The 21456-nt window shown below is 37.7% G+C and overlaps 1 protein-coding gene across 2 annotated transcripts in view; it reads left to right on the plus strand.

The window, feature by feature from the left end:
- The window catches only part of LOC131069737 (probable leucine-rich repeat receptor-like protein kinase At5g63930), a 132795-nt gene extending 111947 nt beyond the window's left edge, over positions 1 to 20848 (plus strand). The window contains exon 3 of one of the 2 annotated variants that reach the window (XM_059213744.1): positions 20517 to 20848. The gene's annotated coding sequence lies outside the window, so the exon portion shown is untranslated. Of the gene's footprint in view, positions 1 to 3506; positions 4169 to 20516 lie in introns of those variants that run through there. The other variant, XM_058005275.2, reaches the window with a different exon arrangement.
- Positions 20849 to 21456: the final 608 nt, after the last annotated feature.

The raw sequence follows: 21456 nt of genomic DNA on the forward strand, positions 1-21456 counted from the left end.
ATATAGATCCTGTAAGCCTTGGAGGTTTCACTGTATCCTACAAAGATTCCCCTTTTCCCAGATGGCTCTAGTTTTAATCTTTTCTCCTTAGGTACATGAATATAGACAGGGCATCCAAATATCCTAAGGTGGCTAATATCAAGTTTTGATTTATTAAAGACTTCCTCAACGGTCTTATCTTCAAGATGAGAGTGGGGACATCTGTTTTCAATAGATACAGCAGTGCTAGTTGCTTCTACCCAAAGATTGATATTTAGATTCTGATCAAGAATCATAGCTTTGGCAGCTTCAACTATTGCCCTGTTTTTCCTTTTAGCTATCCCATTTTGTTGGGGGTTATAAGGTATTGTTAACTCCCTCTTAATCCCTGAATTTTTACAAAACTCTTTAAATATTTCTGATGTGTATTCCCCCCCATTGTCAGTTCTTAGGGTTTTAATTTTATTTCCTGAGTAGTTCTCTGTTAGTGATTTGAATTCCTTAAACCTATTAAGGATCTCTTCTGATTCTTTACATTTCAGAAAGTAGATCCAAGTTTTCCTAGAGTAGTCATCAACAAATATTACATAATATAGAAATCCCCCCAATGAAGGCATGGACATAGGTCCACATACATCAGAATGAACTAACTCTAAAATTTTACTTGTTTTCCTAGTACTATTCTGAAAAGCACCCTTAGTATTTTTACCTAGGGCACATCCTGTGCATGCCCTTGAATGATATTGCTTTAACTTAGGTAGACCCGTGACAAGGTCTCCCATTGATGATAAAGCTCTAAAATTTAGGTGGCCTAGTCTTCTATGCCAGATTTCATTGGCATCTGTGATCTCATGAATTAGGGCTAAGTTGGGCTCTGTACATAGCTCATACAAATAGCCTTGTCTTTGACCAATTGTTTTAGCTTTCTTGATGGATGAGTTTTTTGGCCAAGCCAATACTTTGTTGTCCATGAAGGTTACTCTGTATCCATTGTCCTCCAATGCTGATATTGAGACTAGATTTCTCTTGATGCCTGGAACACATAGCACTCCTCTAAGTTGTAATGATACACCTGACTTTAGTTTGATGGTGCAGGTTCCAACTCCTTTGACAGGGTGTGTAGAGTCATCTCCGATAATTACTTCCTCATCATTTTCCTCTTTCATTGAGTCTAGTACTTCTCTGAATCCTGTGATGTGTCTAGATGAGCCACTGTCGATCACCCAAGAGTTCACTTTATTTGATGCTTGATTTGTGAGTGCTGAATAGAGTACATACTTCTCAGAGTCCTCTTCTATTTTGGATTTTCTTGTTTTGGCAAATGTGGCCCGTTTAGCTCTTTCTGGACATTTGGCAACATAGTGCCCAAATTTGTCTCATCTGTAACACTGAATCTGAGAGAGGTCCTTTTTGAAGGAGTTCTTGCAGTGACGACCTTTTCTCTTCATGAATTGCTTCTGCTTGCCTTTCTTATTTGAGTTCGTATTAAGAACTTGAAGATCTTCATCTATATTCTTCTGTTTGATCCCTTTCTTATTTTGCCTTGATTCCTCTTGGAGACAGTCAGCCTTTAGCCTATCGAACTTTGGGAAGTTATCCCTTGCACTGATGCCTTGGACGATTGTTTCCCATATGCTAGGCAACCCATATAGATCAATGAGGGTTAATTCTTTGCTTTGGATCTCATATCCAAGGGTTGCCAGTTCATCCCTTAGGGCAGATATTCGCATGAAGTAGGCATTGATTGATTCTCCTTTTATCATGGCTATGTGATTTATTTCTTTTTTTAGAGCCAAGGTTCTACTGGCATTAGATATCTCAAAAGCATCTTTAAGTGCTTTGAATATGTTGAAGGCTGTTTCATGTTTCCTTATAATGGGCATAATGTTGTTCCTTACCCCATCAACTATGATTTTGATAGCCTTATCATTTCCTTCTCTCCAAATTGCTTTGTCAGGTTCAATCTCAGGTTCTTCAGTTTCAGTCTTTACAAATGATTCGACTTTATTTTCTTTTAGAATCATTTGAATTCTGAATTTCCATGCGGAGAAGTCATCACCTCCTCCGAGTTTGTCTTCAAATCTGACAGCGCTAGCCATTGATAGGATTGAGATGTTGAATATATGCTTGATTTGAATTTTACGTAAAATTGAACAGCCTCAGGTTCGATTTAACCTGGCTCTGATACTATGTAAATGTTGTTCAATTTACAATTCAATATGCAAGATGTATTCTAATTTTATTCTTTATATCTATGTATTATCTATCTCTATTATAATTCGGACTATCTTCTTTGTTTGGCAGGTAAGAGGAGTATTTATCTATTTCAATATCCTCTTCACAAATACCAAATGATATATACATATATGAGAGGGGAGGATCAAGCAGTGCCTTGACCGGTCATGTCTTATGGACATTACCGATCAAGACACTACTTGATCGCACCCCTTTGCATATGTTAACAACCGGTGTTTTAATTATTTACCAGCCCGATATTAATCAGGTTCACGTAACATAATATATATGCCAATCGGTATTAACGGTGTTGTTTGGTGTGGATATTAACTGATAGTAATCGGTGTCTATGTTAACCGACACCAATCACTAACTAAAGGTTGTATATATTAAACGGTGCATACTATGCCACCCGATAGCAACTCAATAATCTTATTTCATTTGCTGGGAACACATCCGATATAGATCGGGATAGATGGTTAACCTGATAACTATTGTTTATCACCAATGTGCCATGCCATAATATGATTATCGATATTGATATAAATGAGGAATGATTATCAAATAAAATAGCTTGAAGTTTTCTTAATAGTATAATTGATAGGATAAATGATTGAATGAGAGACTTCATTTATCTCTCATTCAATCATTTATCTTAACGTAGCTACCATGCATTAACAAGCTGGAAAGATGGCTCCAAATTTGATCAAGTTTCAGTTGAAAAAATCTGGTTGATGTTGTCTGACTCGAGGGAGATTTTTATTTGGCTTAACAAGTCTTGGAATTTTGATTGTCTTGTTTCAAAATGGTCTTAGTGTTTTGATTCATTTGGTCTAAATCTGTTGAACCAAAAAAAAATGTTTTAGATGGCTTTTTACATTCGAAAAACTAGCTGTTAATAATGAGCTTCAATCTGTGGGTATCTCTGTTATTTCTGGCTGGTTATGTGGCCATCTTGAGACCTTTGAACACCTTTGTTTTGAATGTAGGTTTTTCTTTTTCTATCTGGTCTTTATTTCTTGGCAATTGTTTAGGATGGGACAAGAAGGATGGCTTTTCTTGGTTTGAAATTTTGGCTGGCTTTGTGACTTGTTTTAATTCTGAATTTATGTCTTTTTGGATGGCTTTTACTAATAAAGTTTTGTGGTTCATCTGGAAAAGAGGAATGAAGAGGTTTTCCAAGGCAAAAGAAGAAGCCTTACAAAAAGAGGAATGAAGAGGTTTTCCAAGGCAAAAGAAGAAGCCTTACCAAGTTTTGTTGTGAACTCACCTATCTTTACATTGTTTTTCAGGTCTTTGGTATGTTGGAGATTCCCAAGGACTGTTTTATGATCTTTCTTAAAGAGGGCCTAACGATCGTCTACAAAATAGAGATTAAGAATGCTCATTTCTTCCCCCAAGGGAGAAACAATCTTAACGTAGAAGAGCTAGAGATTCTTCAAGAATACATGGAGAAGCATAAAAAATTACAAAACCTGTGGCCAGAAGTAACTGAACCAACTGCCATAAGAGACAAATTTGGGCCTATTGTTAAAGATATTGATCTTGAAGATGAAATAGTGCCACCTATTGGAACTTATGACTGTGACTACTGTGAGGCTAGCAGCAATGTAAAGGGCTGCTAGGAATAGTTGACTTATGATATGGTATTGATATATATTGATATGTATTAATCAGTGATATGTACTAAGACTGTTATGTGGTAGCAGCTGGAAATATGCTGATTTTGTTGCAGCTCCAGCTCCTCATATTGTAACCCTCTTTTTTGTAGATGATGTCCAATATAAATAATTCTCTAGAGAGTCAGTATAGTTGGATTAAATACAACTATCTAGTAAACTCTCAAAACTAGATGAGGATGCACAAGAATATCCTCTTGCTATGTAATAATTTTCAACGAGATTGAGATGTGTCGATGTATTTATTGATATGTTAATGTGACTAATCTTAGGCTACAAATCCCAAAGCTTGCTAGGCCCCTTATAGTTTGTTAAGGAATGTGACGAGATGAAAATTGTTATGAATATATACAATGTCCTTTGTTTTACTAGCTGCCAACATATTATGCTTCATAGAATGGATGAAGCTATATATGTTCCAATTCCTTTCAGCTGAAGAAAAACTTGAATTTGATTAAAAAAAATTAATATCACAAATTACAAAGTGGCACAAATTCAAATAAAGAAGAAATATTAGAAATAGGAATATAATTGATAGAACGTCAAATGTATGATAGAAGTTTGATTGCCATTTTTTATACATGTTTACTTATGGTAATGTGGAAGTTTATCTACTTCACATAATCCATTTTATTTTTTATTTGCCATTGCATCAACATCTGCATAAGTTATTTTAGAAGATGGAGATTTTCCAAACTCATCATGAACTTTCATTCCAATTCTAGGATTTGTATACATCTTCGAGGCTTTTTTATATCGATTAACTACCTCAATATTCATTATTGGTGTTGTACTTGAAATTGCCAACACGTCAACATTTTATTTCTTGTGGTTTAAAGCATATACCAAAATTTTGCAAAGAAAATTCATATGGGTTCTTTTGTGATGATGTCTCTATGTAATGTCCCCTTTTGCATAGTCATTCCAGGATGACTTATTAGCCTATTTAATTCTTCCAGGCTATAGTCGGAATAAAGGGAATTAATTAATTAAATTATTTAATATTATTTAATTAGTTTAATAAAGTTTATAAAGTGACTTTAATGGTGATTTAAGTGAGATTTTAGTAGTCATTTTATGATTTCCCTAAGCTCAAGTTTAAATTAAAAAGAGAGGGAAAACCTAAAAATTGTCTAGAAGCTTCCCTAGTGGTTATAAAAAAGTAGTTTGAGCCTTATTTGAGTTATGTTTGGTTATTTTATCATGTTAATTTGGAGAGCTTCTTGGAGCTTGTAACCCTAGGATGAAAACCCTAAGGGATTGCTAGTTTAAGTAGTGAGACTATTTGCCCTTGCTAGAGTTGGAGATATCATTAAGGTATTTCATATGCTTCTACGGTTGTGTTAGTCAAATTTGTGATCTCGCTAGAGACAAATTTGTTGGGAGTTTTGATTTCATTGCAAGAGATATTTGATATGGATGCCTTCCTTGGAGACACCATTTTGGAGGTTGGAAGATTATATTTCTAAAGTTATTCTTGGACGTGGAGGCTGGATATACTAGCATCTCTTCTTTAGTTGGGCATGGGAATGCATTAGCTGGTGCGGCTATCACTTCTTTCATCGTGAGCCCTATTTCTTGCTTGTGGAGCTCTTCGTCCTTGGCGCCGCTCTAGATTTCATGGCGCGAGGATTTAATTGGTGGAGAGGGGTCCTTTTGCTTGGCGCAACACTTTCTTGCTTGGGCATGAATACTTCCTTGGGGGCATGAGTGTAGGTATATGGCATGAAGCCATTTCTTATTGGTGCAAACTCCCTTGTCTATGCCGTGAGGTTGCTGTTTATGGTGTGGTACATTTCCTTGAGCAATATTCATACTTTCCTTTGACCTGGAGCCTTCTCATGTAACATTAATGCTTAGCACTTCCAACACAAGCATTAATGATTTGTGCTTAATATGCACCGAATATTTTCTATGTAATCTCCATCGATGCTATTATCATTGCAATAAAGGCTAGGGAATTTCTTCTTTGTAATCTGTTCATTCCTGCAAATTATTTGATGAATGGTATGTTATTTTTATTGGAATATTTAATTATATTTTAGTCACCTATATTTAGTTCCTTGTTTAATGGTCATTTAGCTTTTAAGCTTTATTTAGCATTTAGCTTTTTCTTTTTAATTAATTAGCTTTTAAGCTTTATTTAGCATTTAGCTTTTTCTTTTTAGTTAATTAGCTTTTAAGCTTAATTTAGCTTTTAGCTCTTTAATCTTTTACTTTAACGTTATGTTCTAATTATAGAACATCGTCTTGTAACCTTGTAATCATCCGATTATTGAATCATTCATTCAATTTATTTTTCATGGTATCAGAGCATGGAAATTAAAAATTTCGAAAATTTTTATTGAAGAGATTTTTTTTTAAAACTGTTTTTTTTTTTTAAAAAGCAGATTTTTTTCTCTTCCTGGGCAGTTTTTTTTTTTGCAGGTTGAAAATTTTCTTAAGGTTTCTGCAATTTTCGACTAGGGTTTTGACCCTTCAATTCAAGTCAAAATTTTATTTTGGTTTCAGATTCTTGGTGGGTTTTTCGAGACCTCAACAGGGTCGTCGTCATATTCTTCTGGGTGCATCGTTTTCCGTGCCTCAATTTTTGAGTCGTCGGATCTACATTTTTTTTTCAGATTCTTGGTGGGTTTTTCGAGAGCTTTTATGGTTTGGTCTCATATTTTTCTGGGTGCCTCGTTTTCCATGCCTCGATTTTTGTGCCAGCAAATTTATCTTGGAATTTAAAAACAGTTCACAATTTCTGCTATTTCTGTGGACGTTGGGATTTTTGCTGGTTTTTTTTGGCACCATTTATGCTGTTTTAAGTGCAAAAAATTTAATTTTTGGGTTTCTTCCAAACCTCGAAATTCGTGCTAGAATTCTCCTTTAGGGTTTCAGTTTTTTCAGCAGTTGTTTCTATTCTAATTTAAAAAAAAATCAGATTCTTCTGTCTCTTGCTTTCACTTAGTTGACCCCGATCAACCTCGATTTCCGTGATGGCATCATTAACCAACATCATGTTGGAACACAGTCAGAAGTTCAACGGTAGCAACTACAACACCTGGAAACAGCATATGCTTACCATCTTTGAGTATCGTTGCCTTGATCAACTTGTTTTGGGCAAGGAATCTCGTCCTACAACAACAGGTGATGATCAAGACAAACATGATGTGAAGAATCGAGAGGTTGTCATGCTTATCAAACTCTCCGTCATAGATGATCAACTCCCACAAGTGCCTTGAGCTAAAACATCAAAAGAGATCTGGGATCTTTTGAAGGATCTTCATGAAACGTCCGACAAGAGCCGAGCTTTCTTTCTGAAGAATATGTTGTTTTCTATCATGATGGATGAGAAGTCATCTATCCAGGCACATCTTACGAAGATCAAGGACATTCGTGATCAGTTAGAAGCTATAGGTTGAACCATGGTGGAAGAGGATATGGTAGTGATCACGCTGAAAAGCCTTCCTAGATCCTACGAGCATTTCATTGATACGCTCAATATCTCCTCTACTAGTGTTGATTTGAAGTTTCTTGATCTTTGCAACAAGCTGCTCCAACAGGATTCGATGGAAGCAGTAGTTTGGAAGCAGCGCTAGTTCATCCACTGAACAGGCTTTCACAGTCTCAGCTTCGCATAAGTACAAGGGTAAAGCTCCATCCTTCCAACAGAAAGGACAAGGTCAAGGTCAACCTCAACAGTCTTCCAAAAAGAAGAGCTTACAGTGTTCCTACTGTCATTTATATGGCCATTTGGTGAAAGATTGCCGGAAATTGATAGCATCCCAGCAATCCAAACAGGGAGGGTCCAAGCAGAAAGCCAATTCTGCCACGCATCCTGATCAGAAGGAATCTGCCTTCTATGCGTTCATGGCCCAAACCTCCTCTGATGATGTTCAATCATCAGCCTGGTACATTGACTCTGGAGCCTCTCGACATTTCACACATCGTCGGGATTGGTTTACAGAGTACATGCCTTTCACTGATTTAGTGATCTTTGGTGCAGGTGAAGAGTATACTGTTGTCGGCAAGGGCAACGTTCAGATTTCATCTGGTGGGAGGGATTTAATATTCCTCAATGTATACTTTGTACTTGGTATGAAGCTTAATCTACTATCAGTCAGTTAGATTATGCAGCATTCACCACAGTTGGATGTCGTCTTCGGGTTGCACAAGTGCAACATTGTTGACAGGGAGACTCGCACTACAGTTGCAGTTAGTATTGAGGATCATGGTCTTTATAGACTTGTTGATTCTATTGGTTCTCAGGAGCTCGCCATGGCAGCTAGGAGTACTTCCATCAACACTCTTTGGCATCAGCGATATGGGCATCTCAATGTCCACTATCTCTCTTAGTTGGTTTGAGAGGATCTAGTTGTAGGATTACTTGAGATTCAAACTCAGAATCATGGAGTTTGCGGAGCGTGTCAAGCTGGAAAGCAGCATAGGACTCCGTTTTCAGATGGAGACTCTTGGAGAGCATCCAAGGTCTTGCAACTCGTTCATGCAGACATCTGTGGTCCCATGAACACTCCATTAGTCACTGGATGCAGGCATTTTCTATTATTTGTTGATGATTTTAGTAGACGCATGTGGGTTTATTTTCTTAAGCAGAAATCAGAGGTGTTCATGTTTCAAACGTTTAAGGCCTTGGTGGAAAGAGTCTAGTTGTCAGATAGTCACTCTTCGGTCCGACAATGGAGGGGAATTTTGTTCTACAAAGTTCACCAAATTTTGTGCATCACATGGCATTAAGCATCAGCTTACCACACCTTACACCCCACAGCAGAACGGTGTTGTTGAGCGTAGGAACCGTACAGTCACTGAGATGGCTCGGTCTATGTTGGAGCATAGAAATGTTCCAAAACACTTTTGGGTGGAAGCGGTCTTCACTGCAGTCTACCTTCTGAACCAGTCTCCCACAAAGGCAGTTAAGAAGATGACTCCAGGGGAAGCTTGGTTTGGCAAGAAGCCCAAAATCAGTCATTTGAAAGTTTTTGGCTCTACAGCTTATGTTTGGATTCCAGATGCCACGAGCACCAAACTGGATCCAAAGAGTCAGAAATTGATGTTCATCGGCTACAGTGACAACCACAAGGCATATTGGCTGGTTGATATAGACACTAATCACTTCATATTCAGTCGAGATGTAGTATTTGATGAAGAAAGAGAACCTTTTCAGCCTTTCTCTCCTGATTTGAGCATTGAGGATCACCCTCCAAAGGCTGTAAGTATGGGTGTTCGTCTTCCCTTAGCTCCACTTGATGGGAGGGATTTAGTTGACTCTGAAGTTGTGGGGTCTCCCAGGCATGACATTGCACCCCCTGACTTTCCTCAATATCTTCTCGATCCACATCCAGAGGAGCTAGCTCCAGATATTCCACGCACTCTTCATCCTACAGCAGATGTTGGTACTTCTACTCTCCGGCCTAAGTGGTGGGCCAAGACCATTGGTGATCTTCATGATGATGAGCTCATTGAGGGTAGATACATTAGAGGTAAGAGCCAACAACACACAGTTAATTTTGCTCTTATGGCCAACATTCACAATATTTATGAGCCTCAAACATATACAGAGGCTAAAGGTGTACCTGAATGGGAAAAGGCTATGGCAGCGAAGAAACATAGTCTTTTGCAAAACAACACTTGGGTATTGTCCGATCTTCCTCCAGGAAAGAAGCCCATTGGCTGCAAATGGGTGTTTAAAGTCAAGTATAAAGCTGATGGGAGCCTTGATAAGTACAAGGCTCGGTTGGTGGCAAAAGGGTTTTCACAGAAGGAGGGCATCGACTATGAGGAGACATTTGCTCCCACAGCCAAGATGAGTACCATTAGGCTTGTCCTCGCTCTCTCAGCTCAATTTGGATGGCAAGTCCATCGAATGGACATCAAGAGTGCCTTTCTCAATGGTGATTTGCAAGAAGAAGTCTACATGACACAGCACTCTATGGCCTCAAACAGGCTCCTCGTGCATGGTACATCAAAATTGATAAGTACTTGATTGATCAAGGCTTTCAGAGGAGTCCTTCAAATTCCAATTTGTATGTCAAACATACTAGTGATGATATTCTATTTCTAGTAGTCTATGTTGATGATCTCATCATTACTGGCAATGCAACACATCTGATCATGCAGGTCAAATAGAATTTGTGTCAGCATTTTGATATGACAGATTTGAGACTTCTCCATTATTGTCTCGGTGTAGAGGTTTGACAGACTGATAGCCACATATTCATTTCTCAGTCAAAGTATGTCAAGAGCCTACTAGATAAGTTTCGAATGCAAGATTGTAAACTTGCATCTACACCTATGGTGATAGGGCTCAAATTATCAGCCAAATCAGATTCACCTGTAGTGGATGAGTCTTCATTCAGGCAACTAGTGGGCAGCCTCATCTATCTCACCACCACTAGACCTGACATCAGTTATGCTATGAGCTATATTTCTCGCTTCATGTCAGCCCCAAAAGTTGAACATTGGGTTGTAGCGAAGTGTGTGCTTAGATATGTGAAGGGCACTCCTGATTTTGGCATTCTGTATAGCAGAAGCAAAGATCTTAGGCTGGTTGGTTTTACAGACTTAGATTGGGCAGGTTGTTGATGACAGAAAGTCAACTTCTGGGCATGTTTTCAGCTTGGGTACAGGTGCAGTCACATGGACCAGCAAGAAGCAACAGGCAATAGCTCTTTCCTCGACCGAAGTAGAGTATCGGGGAACTGTTAAGGCAGCATGTGAGGCAATTTGGCTACGTAGGATGCTTGCAGACATGCAAATGTCTCAACCAGGACCTACTCCCTTGTTTTGTGATAATCAAGGGGTTCTAAAATTAGCCAAAAATCAAGTCTTCCATGAGTGGACAAAGCATGTGGAGCTTCATTGTCATTTCATCCGCCAGCATGTTGAAGATGGATCAGTGATACTGCAGTACATTCCTACAGAAGATTAGACTGCAGATTTTCTCACCAAGTCCTTGAGCCTGGCAAAGTTTCTCAAATTTAGAGGGCAGCTTGGTGTGATAGATAGCATGACCATTAAGGGAGGTGTTGATGTGTTTTTTATGCACATGCGAACACAGAATAAAATACCTAAAAGGTACCTTATCCTCTTTTGAACAAAGTTCCCGACTGCTGAAGATCTTGCCGAAGGATCAGTCGGAGTAACTCCAAGGTTCTCCTTTTGTTAAAGAGAGGATAAGGTACCTTTTAGGTATTTTATTCTGTGTTCGCATGTGCATAAAAAACACATCAACATAATTGGCGCTAGAAGGAGGGCTGAGCATTTGAACATCGGATCTTGTCAAGTCACATCGCATTTGAAGAAATCATCTTAAGGCTTTTTACCCTCCTCCCGCACTCAACAGAATTGGCGCTAGAAGGAGGGCTGAGCATTTGAACATCGGATCTTGTCAAGTCACATCGCATTTGAAGAAATCATCTTAAGGCTTTTTACCCTCCTCCCGCGCTTAACAGAATTGGCGCTAAAGGAGGGCATGATCGCAATAAATGCCTAAACAGCTAATACAATTAGGTGTGCCTGACAGCGAATGCGAACTCTTGAATCCAAGGAAGATCAGTGGAAAGCCATCTTCAACTCTCGACAGAAGTGGTGCAGAGGAAGGAAGGTGATCGTTGGATCGTCAGTTGGACTTACGAAAGAAGGAAGCAAGCTGGAACCAATTGAGCTTTCAAGTTGAATCTGAGATATTCAAGATCTCTCTTATTCCGAAAAATCCAAAAAAGTGAAAAATAGAAAATCCGAAAAAAGTAAAAAATAGAAAATTCAAAAAAATAAAAAAAAATCAAAAAATCAAAAAGAAAAGGTTTGTCAATGGAGCGGCAACAGTTTCACGAGGAGCAACAAGTTGATTTTCCTCAACTTTGGTGGAGATTAGATACACAGCTTTATCCACGCAGATTGTCCGAGTTTGCAAGACCAGGGCAATGTCGAGTCCATGAGACAGAGGAACATGATGAAATGCATTGCTTGAAGTACTTAGCAAGGATGGAATCGACAACGCAGGGAAAAATCTTCTTTTGGGATGTCCCCAGGCCAGAAACAGAAGAAGGTAGCTTCAGTGTCCCAGAGAGCAAGGATCCTCTTCTAAGCTTCTTGTGGATGATCGAGAGTCAGCTTATTTTGAATGGTGAAATGCGTTTAGAGAACATATTAATTCCATTGTGGTGTAGGATTCATAATGCACCTCACTCTGAATTTTCTTGCTCAGTATGTGAAATGGCCATCAATCAAGTCAGAAATCAGTTTGGAATGCCAGTTTTATCCGAAGAAGAGTGTATTGTGAACAGATCTTGGGGTGCACATCTCGCAGCTGAATTTAGGACTTATGAACAAGACACTGCTCCAGCACCTGATTGTGAGGGGAGCCAGTTGCAAGTTGAGGATCCAAGCTCCCTTAATGATCACTATGAAGCTGTGAATGATAGCTCTCTACACCTTGTACCAAAAGAAGAAAATGATTCAACAACCTTTCAAGAAGACAACTCGTTCCTTGAAGAATTTTCATTTATGCTACAAAAGGAGATCCTTGAGAGTGAATTGCAAGAGGTCTCAAATGGCATTCTTAAAGAGGACAATCAAGTTGACATATTGAATGAAGAATTACAGATATCATAAGTGAGCCCAGGTATGAAGAACAATTCAAAGGGGCACTTAAAGATTTCATCACCATCATGCTATTTGAGGAAGCATTGAAAGATCTCATGGAACAAGTAAAAATGGAATCACGGTCAAAATTTTCTCAAGACAAACAAGTTATGGTGAGTGAGGTGGTTCATCATCAGCTCCGACCTCCCAAGACTATGCATGAAGGAGAAAGGCCACCAAAGATTATATTTGATCAATTAGAGGAGATGTTTGAAGCTCAATCCATCAAGGAGGCTCTCATTTTTGAAGATATGCTAACAGACTTTCATGAAGATGCTTGGTTTATGCAAGATGTCTCAATGAAGACAGAGAATGTTGAGCTATTCGAAGGGGCGCTAAGCTTATTCAAAGAAGAACTTGTATGTAAAGATCAACATGTTGTGGATGCTCGTAGAATAGTTCATCATCAATGGCGACCACCTGAAGCATCTGGTGATCTCGCTTCCGACAATGCAGTTCCATCTAAGCACGAACAATGCCAGGTTGTCTCTTTCCTTAATTCTACCCTTGAAAGTTATTATGATTTTGATTATGGGGATTTTGGGAAAACAACTTGCATCTGGATTGATCATGGTCCTAATGAATTACCCCAGTTGATCATTTTGAGTGAAAATTTGCTTGAGTATGAGAGATGCATGGTGAGAGTTTGGTTTTCTGTATTTAAGGATGAATTTTCTAGGTTGAGAACCATCACGTTTGCCATGCTCTTGTTGCACAACCTGAGAAATCATGTGAAGTCATGTATATATTTCGCTTCCTTGAGTCGTGTTGAGTCTGGGAGTCTTGTATATGGGTTTAGAGTAGGTTTTCCTTTCGTGTGTTTTAGATTAGAGGTCTTTTGAGCCTTGTTCTTAATTTGCCTTGGGTCATTTGACTCATGATTCTTGAGTGGCTCAGGTAGCTCAGTTGTTTGCTTTCTTTAGATAGTTTACTTTTTGGTGTGCGCATTAGCTTACTTTGCTTTTGGGTCATTCGTTTGCTTTAGTTTAGGTGTCTTGAGTAGGAGCCTCCATTCGTGAGAAAGGCGTTTGTGTTGTTGCTCATACACTGGCAATATCCTGGATCTTATGTTAGACTCATTTCTTAGATATCTATTCATGAAGCAATCAGAATCCGAGGTTGTTCCTCTCCAGCTTTATCATCTGATCAAGACCTATATTTGACTTGGAAGGGAATCATTTTCTGTGTCTTGATGCCGACATCTGTTGATTACTATATCTTCACACATTAATAGACTCCAAGTCATTATGGTTTTCAGGCAAAGCTGTGATTGGTAAAAAATCTAAAATCTGACTTCAGCGCCACCGCAATCCTCAAACCCTAGTAAGGTTCACTACTTACGAGCCAAAGGAATTGACGGAATGAAAAAGCAATATCAAAAGGAAAAAATGAGAAAATGAAAGAGAAAAATCAAGAAAAAATGAAATGAAATACCAAAATTGGCTAACGGGAATATACGGATAACTCCATCAGGGCTATGGACACCCGGCTGGCAATGGAGCAATGTTCGTGAGCTTGCGGCGATAACCTCGTCGGGACTATGGACGTCTGATTGGCAGCGAGGCTCTATCCAGGATGCTTTTGAGGTTCAAATAAACTATGTAGCTAATCACAGTGGAACCCGGAGATCATAATTGTATTGTCGAGAGGAATGAATACACTTGCACACACATGCGTAATCAAAGACTAAGCATTTTGATCTGGTTAGGGATTCTTCTTCTTCTTTGAGTATACTTTCTAGTCACCTGATAAGTTGGGTTGAATCTTCCGGAGCTTCTAAGTGTCAATTGAGTCTTTATCTCTGAAATGTTCAGGAACATTTATTCAAGGTGGCACTAGATGTTATGACGTATTCACACATCGCCCCATGGCAAATGGGGACCCCTACTTTTTTTGCTTTGTGGGGTTTTGCTTTCTAGGTTTTAGAGTTTTGTCTATTAGCCTTTGCTTTTCGAGTGTCGCCAGGGGGATCACCTATATAGCAGGCTCTGCTTGAGCTAGGTTGAGTCTTTGGGGCCCCAAAATTAGGGTTTCTTTGAAAGTCTTCCTTAGGGCCTGGTTTTGCTCTTGTTGCTATTTGTGTCTTGCTTGGTGAGTGAGTATCATTCTTGAAGGTCCAAGCTAGGTCAAGTTGGTGAGTGATGAAGTCTGGAATGTCATCCTGATCTTCAAATGCCCTGAAATTTGGCTAAGTCTGGAATGTCCTGATCCTGAAATTTGACTAAGTCTAGAAAACTGAAGAATCCTCCAAAAACTAGATTTTGTAATATAACTCCTGGAGGTCCGAACCACTCTCAAACATCCTGACAGTATATATGGAATATAACTTAAAGTATAAGAAACTTATAGTTAAATGTTATATTCCATAAAATGATCCTGACGGAGAGACCAAAATGTCAAATTTCGCTCCTGACCCTTCCAAAGGGTCCAGAGCAAAATTCTCCATAAGACATTCTACTTTGACCAAAACCTAGAACTAATGCATTCCTAGGCTTGAATGAAGGTAAAAACGCTTGTTTGAATGAGGAAATGTGAAAATGAAGTCAGGATTTGAGCCCAAGGATGATTTTCGCTCCTGACCCTTCCAAAGGGTCCAGAGCAAAATTCATTTTTCTCCACTTTGCTCTTTGACATGACCAAGTTTGTTGACTTCTGGGGCGTGATGGGAAGGTTTTGATGCACATTTGTCTTTGAGAGGAGATTTGAGGTGACAAAATGATGGAAATTAGCCTAAAGTAGGAATTTCGCTCCTGACCCTTCCAAAGGGTCGAGAGCGAAATTCTTGAAAACCTCATTTTCTCCCTTGTTTAGACCAACGTTCTAGTTTTGAGGTGATGGGATGTGAAAATGTGAAGGATTTTGGCCAAGATTAGGAATTTCGCTCCTGACCCTTCCAAAGGGTCCAGAGCGAAATTCTTGAAAACACTCATTTTTCTTTTAGCCAAAGTCAGGACCAAGGTGGAAATGAAAGGAAGGTAGTCTATGTTTGCCTCCCAAGGAAGATTAGAGTTTGAAAAATCAAGAATCAAGGTCAAAACATGATTTTCGCTCCTGACCCTTCCAAAGGGTCCAGAGCGAAAATCCTTATATCTCTTGTTTTCTTCCTTGTTTTGGCTTGGCGTTGGCATGATGAAGGAGGAATTAGTATGTTCTTGCCCTGAGAGGGAGTGGGATGCTTTAGAAAATCAAGTTTTTGCCTAGGAGATGAATTTCGCTCCTGACCCTTCCAAAGGGTCCAGAGCGAAATTCATTATATACTTCATTTGCTCCCTTGTTTTAGCATGAAACCTTGCTCCTTAGATGGAAAACGATCTATATTTGCCTTCAGGAGAAAATTGAAATTTGAAAAATGAACAATCAAGCCCAAATTGTGATTTTCGCTCCTGACCCTTCCAAAGGGTCCAGAGCAAAAATCCTCCTAAAGCTCATTTCCTCCCTAGTTTGACCAAATTTTGATTTGCAAGGCATCTTGAAAGGAAGGATGGACGTCTTTTGCCATTGGAAATGTTTGAAAGCATTGAAAAGTGAAGGATTTTGAGCCAAAAAGTGAATTTTGTTCCTGACCCTTCCAAAGGGTCTAGAGCGAAATTCCTAAAAACACCTATTTTTCCATTGGAGGAGGTCAAGTCCTTGGTTTTTTGTGGCATGGATGGAAGTGAGATAGCATGTCTTTGCCTCTTGAGGTGGTTTGGATTTGGAGAAATGAAGAATCAAGCCTAGAAAGGGAAATTCACTCCTGACCCTTCCAGAGGGTCCAGGGCGAAAATCTACTTAGACCTCATTTCCTCCCTAATTCGACCAAATTTTGATGTCCAAGGCATGTTGAAAGGGAGAATGGGCATATTGAAATCCTTAAGGACGTTTGAAAGAGTTAAGGAATGAGTGTTTTAGCCAATGAAGGAAATTTCGCTCCTGACCCTTCCAAAGGGTCCAGAGCGAAATTCCTTACAAGCATATATTTTTAACATTGCTTGAGCTTAAAACCTTGTTCCTAAGGCGAAGAGAGAGGAGATTTTACCTTGCAAAGAAGATTGGGATTGAAAGAATGATGATTTTGGTCTAGAAAGGGAAATTCGCTCTTGACCCTTCCAGACGGTCTAGGGCGAAATTGTGCAAAACGTATCTTTTCCCTTAGTTTCATGCCAAATCTAGTGTGGATCATGATTAAAGAAGGCCTTAGGAATGACTCCAAATTGCCAATGTTTATCAAGATTGAAGGAATTGAGCCAAATGATGAAAATCGCTCCTGACCCTTCCAAAAGGTCCAGGGCGAAAATGCTTCAACCACCTATTTTCCCTTGCAAAATCAAGTCCTACTTGGGTTGGATGTGAGACGAGAAGTGTTTACTAGCCTTTTGAGGTGAATTCAACTTGAAATGATGCAGGAATAAGCCTAAATTAAGAAATTCGCTCCTGACCCTTCCAGAGGGTCCAGGGCTAAATTTCACCAAAACCACCTTTTTCCCAAATTTGTGACAAGACAATTGCAAACTAAAGTGAATTGGGATGGAAGAAGTCTTTAGGAGTAACTTCAAGTTGCTAGGAAACATTGAAATTGAAGGAACTGAGCCAAATCAAGAATTTCGCTCCTGACCCTTCCAAAGGGTCTAGAGCGAAATTCTAAAATCCACCTATTCCTTTCACATTTAGACCAAGCCAGGCCTAGACAAAGATGATAGAATCCCTTGAGATTGCCCTTGAATGGATTTTGGTCTCCAAAAATGATGATTTTGGGCTAGAGGAAGAAATTCGCTCTTGACCCTTCCAAAGGGTCCAGAGCGAAAAACACTAAAACCATCCTTTTCTCCAAATTTTGTGCTACGTCAGGCCTGGACTAGGGTGAGAAAAACTATTTGGAATGCCTTGGAAAGATGTTTGACCATCAAAAGTGTGAATTTTGAGCTAAAATGAGAATTTCGCTCCTCCCTTGATCGTTATATATATACTAAATGAAGCAATTATTATTATTAACTAATATAATGATTATTTGAAATTTATTTATTTATTAGATATTATTATTTAATTGATATTTTTACTAATAATAATATTTTTTAAATATTCAAATAAAAAAGAAGAAGAATTAATATTATATTATAAACATAATTTAAGTATTCTTAATTGTAAATACAATTCATATATTTAAAATAATAAATATATAATTGTGAAAATTAGGGATGATAACTGACCAATATAATTGTTGAGTGCATTCATTATGATGAAATATGTAAACATCGTAAGGGAACAATACAATATATTATGATAATACTGAGAAGAACAAATTGACCAAGTCTAAAGAAGTTGTCAAATACAAATAAACACCATAATCACAAAGGGTATAAATTATTAATACTTCGTAAAGAAGCCAAAATATCATACATGTTAAGGGAGGTGCTTAAGATCAATCTCCCCAAATCCGTTAAAGGGAATGGAGCATGTTTATCGAAAATGATGGTACATATCCAAGTTATTGAAATGTCTATAATCCAGTCATCACATCGTTGGGAAAGGAATAGAACGATCAATAAGTCATCATCGATTAATGATAAAGATTAGCGACTTTATCTATAAGACTAATCGAGTAGAACTAAATAGATATCCATCAAGGAATATCGACTAAAGATGAAATAACAAATGTAGTAGAATTATTAGTTAAGACTTCATATAAATTCTTAAACGTAAAGAGACACCATTCGTATATTATTTGGAAATGCGCTTCATAACTAAGAAGTAATAAATAAGTGTTCTTAGTTTATAAACTACACTTGGTTTTAAGAAGCTGTCCGATTAAGAAATAAGGATGCTTAATGGATAGAAGAGATTTACATGGAAGGGTGTGATTGAAGAAGGATACCGTTCAATAAAGTATTAAAGGAGAACACTGAGAGGAAGATCATATAGAAGGGAGGGAGATGGAAAAACAGATTGTGAATCAAGAGCAGATTGAAAAGAGGAATATATATATATATATATATAATGGGAAAGCCATCGATCATATTAGAACTATTAAGTTTCAGGTGGTAGCATCCTTGACCGTGATGGTATACATGGGAATGTATGTTTTATATATATGAAGTTTGATAATGTTTCTATGCAGAATTTAATATTAATAGAAATATTAACATAGAGTGCAATATAAGGATACCCAATAACATGACAGTGGCAGACCAGATCTGACATGCATCAGATCTGTCTGCCATTACCAGCCAGTAAACAAATTACTAACTAGGATTGTTTTAAGTTGTAATAATATTAGTAAATTATATAAAAGGATTTAGCTGATACATAATTAATATTAGTAAATTATAGAAAAGGATTTAGCTGATACATAAACAATTGGTAATATTACACTATATATATATATATATATATATATATATATATATATATACTCAAATCAGAGTACGGGATAAAATAAGGATTGTAAATATAGATATGGATAATAATAAATATTAATATAATAATAATATTTTTAGAAATTAGTAATAATTCATATAATTAGTAATTAATAAATACACTAAGGCTTTGTAAATGGATCTGAGCAAGATTAATTATTTATTATGATAAGATAGTAAGTACCTGATAGAGTATAGAAGGATAGAACATTACAGATTTGATTCATGCTAAGGTAGTCTTGACACTTAATCAAGTTAGTTTAAGCCATAAGTAATTTGAAATGATTAATTATGGTTAAAATAGACCAAACCCTAGTAGGGGACATTACAAGTGGTATCAGAGCATAATCCTGCCATCTTGTGGGACAAAAACATTGCCCTTTAATATGTGTGTACTTTCTAGATGAATATTTCATTCCTTACAAGCATATGCTTACTTCTTTAAAGGCTAGTGGTGTGAATGCTTATGAACGCGCTTAATGCCTTGCCCATATTTAGGTGATTTACATGTGTATTCATTTGAAAGTTTCTTTCCCTAAGTAAATAATTGACAATGTAATTCAAATAATATTGTAGTGATGGGATTCTTTGCCTTTCCCTAATACTTGCAAAGATAGGGAGTGTGTGGGGGAAAGGCAGAGTAAATCGGTCACATAGCGAAAACATCCGAAGAAGGGTAGCAAACCTTGAGGGAGCCGCATGTAGACTGTGTCATGCACCCTTCGCACAATAAATCCTCCTTGTAAAGTTTAGCGGAATAGGGAAGAGGAATCTCATGCATCTATGGGAAGTAAATCATTGTGGTTCTACTTTGGTTGATCTAGAATAGTTCCAAAGATATGAATTGATTGGTAAATGTGGATCAATCCAATGTGCTTTAGACTACATGCTTACTCCAAGTATACCCTTCATATGTGTACTTGTGTTTGCCTCACACTTGTTTACTCCGTGAGGTCATTTCTCATGTATGTTTAATGTCTGCATGGTGTAATAGAGTGTACTGTTTCATGCTTTACGTGCTTGAGGTATTCATTGCCTTATGCTTGACACATGTACTTCGTGCCTTACGTGCATCCATGATTCATGACTTGCAACTATCCAATGAGCGCTTGTTTCATATGCTTTAAAAATATTTGTATGCCTTGAATGAATGCTCATATATTTGTATGTATTCTTCATGTCCTATGTGCTTTATGTGTATTCATATGAGTGTCTCATACCTTATGTGTATTCATATGTATGATTATAACGTGAGTATTTTCATGTGTATGACTCAGACCATTTCATGCCTTGCAATGTATATGCCTAATGTCTTGCTCATATCTATGTGTCGTACATGTATAATGTATACTTCATGTGTTTTCATGTGAATGCCACTTGCCGTGAATATATTCATGTGTATTCTCTATGCCCTATGTGATACTTTATGTTTTATGTGTGTACTTATTGCTTTAAGTGTATACTTCATTATGTATGTTTCTCTTAGATATATGTTTCATGTATATTTGCAGATAAGTATGTGTTTTCTATACTTATTCCATTGATGGTAGGGATTCAATTCTTCTTCTTTCTCTAATACTTACAGAGATAGGGAGTGTGTGGAGGGGAGAGGCAGAGTAAACCGGTCACATGACGATAATGTCCCAGATGGGTAGAAAACCTTGCGGGAGCCGTATGTAGACTGTGTCATGTGCCCTTGGCACAATAAATCTACCATCTTGTAAGATAGAGGAGAATAAGGAAGAGGAGACCCATGCAATACAACAAGATTAACAACTATTCACCATGTTTGATAATATTTTAACATTTCATTATGGGTGTTCTATATGGATGTTTATGAGAATGCTCAATGTTGTCATGTTTTCAGCATGTATGCTTCAAGTACTCTTTTCTTATATATTACATATATTCATGTGTTCGCTTCATGTCCGATATGCTTTCAACATGTATGCCTTGTGTCTTTATGTGTGCCTTGACTGATGTGTCTTTAGCGTGTTCACTCCATGAGTGGCTTCTTATACATACTTTGTACCTTATGTGTATCTGTATCGCTTCAAGCCTTACATGTTTTATATACATACTTCATGTCTCAAGGTATTTGCATATTACTTTGTTCTTACGTGAATGCTCCATGCCTTACATCTATGCCTTTTCTATACTACTTCATGTTTTATATGTGTGCTACTTCATACTTTTCGTTTTTTGCACCATATGTTTGATATGTATCTAAGAGTATTGCTTCGTGCTTGTGTCCCTGTCATGTTGCTTTACCCGTGACATGTGTACTTCATTCCTTTATATGTCTACATGCCTTATGAATGACTCATGCCTTAAGTACATTCTTGTGGAAGATTCACATATTTTCTTCATGCTTTGTATGCTTCATGCCTTAAGTAAATTTGTGCTTTACGAGCTACATTCATGCTTTACATGTTTGCCTCTTAATGTCACATGTGGATCCTTCTTGCCTTATATGCCTTGGATTTACACTTTATATATTCGTATGTATGACTCATTTCTTAAGT

Source organism: Cryptomeria japonica, chromosome 11 (genome assembly GCF_030272615.1).
Source record: "Cryptomeria japonica chromosome 11, Sugi_1.0, whole genome shotgun sequence".
NCBI lineage: Eukaryota > Viridiplantae > Streptophyta > Pinopsida > Cupressales > Cupressaceae > Cryptomeria > Cryptomeria japonica.